Raw genomic sequence first — 958 nt, forward strand, 5'->3', positions numbered from 1 at the left:
AAAGGTGAAGGAAAAGCCTAAATTCATTCACAAGCCTCGGAGATGTGAAGAAAAAGCCTATATCCTCATACATAAGCCTGCAGAATCACTTTCTACAAGCAGGCTGATTTATGAATAAAATATTAATAAATAACACCAACATACACATTCAGACACTTCCTGAATAGAAGAATGATTTGGAACAATATTCATAATGATGTATATCATCATAAATTGTTCAGATGTGTAATATTGTTAATGGTAGAGCACAAATAATCACTTTATCAATTTTCTTCACTAATTATATAATTTCTCCAAAAATCTTCATTTATTTCAAATAACCCCTCCCCCCATAAGGTTGCACTTGCTTAACAAGAAATAACTCTACTCTAGTCAATCTAAACTTCTTTCTAAATGAATCACAGGTCTTTCAAAATGGCCCATTTTTACAAATTTCATATGAGTACTGGAATTTTGTTACCTGATTGCAATTGGGTGAATTCTCCTCCACACTACAAATGATCACATGAATTTTCTGCTCAACAAGAGCTTTAAATGGAGTAGGAGTCAAAATATCTGACTCTCCCAACTGCTTGGACATGATATCTTTTCTCATCATGGAACTCACTATGTTGTGATGTTCTTGAGTTTCCAAGAGAAGACTGTGCGCTTCCCCAAAGATATTTCATGGCCTCATTGCACCCAGGCAGAGGCCTCGACGTAGTATCTTAAGAGGAGACTCATATATAAACTAACAGAGTCCACATAATGTTGGTAGTGATGAAGGATCTGTGTTGAAATGTGTTTTTCTTCAGTCAACAACAGGACTGTGCCCTGAGAACACTGGGCACCGTGATTCTTTTTCTGGTCACACACTTCATGAGGACAGTAGTGCAATTTTCAATACAATAAAGCCTAGCTTTATACCTGAAATATAGGAGAGCACATTAGTTGTAACACCTATTGATGTTTTATCCTG

General features: G+C 36.0%; 1 protein-coding gene across 1 annotated transcript in view; it reads right to left on the minus strand.

Annotated features, from left to right (window-relative positions):
* Positions 1–15: 15 nt before the first annotated feature.
* Positions 16–958, minus strand: part of LOC119581800 — a gene marked incomplete at its 5' end in the record, with an annotated part of 12,121 nt that continues 11,178 nt past the window's right edge. Inside the window, 1 exon segment of the mRNA XM_037929930.1 lies at positions 16–906.

Source organism: Penaeus monodon, chromosome 15 (genome assembly GCF_015228065.2).
Source record: "Penaeus monodon isolate SGIC_2016 chromosome 15, NSTDA_Pmon_1, whole genome shotgun sequence".
Taxonomy (NCBI): domain Eukaryota; kingdom Metazoa; phylum Arthropoda; class Malacostraca; order Decapoda; family Penaeidae; genus Penaeus; species Penaeus monodon.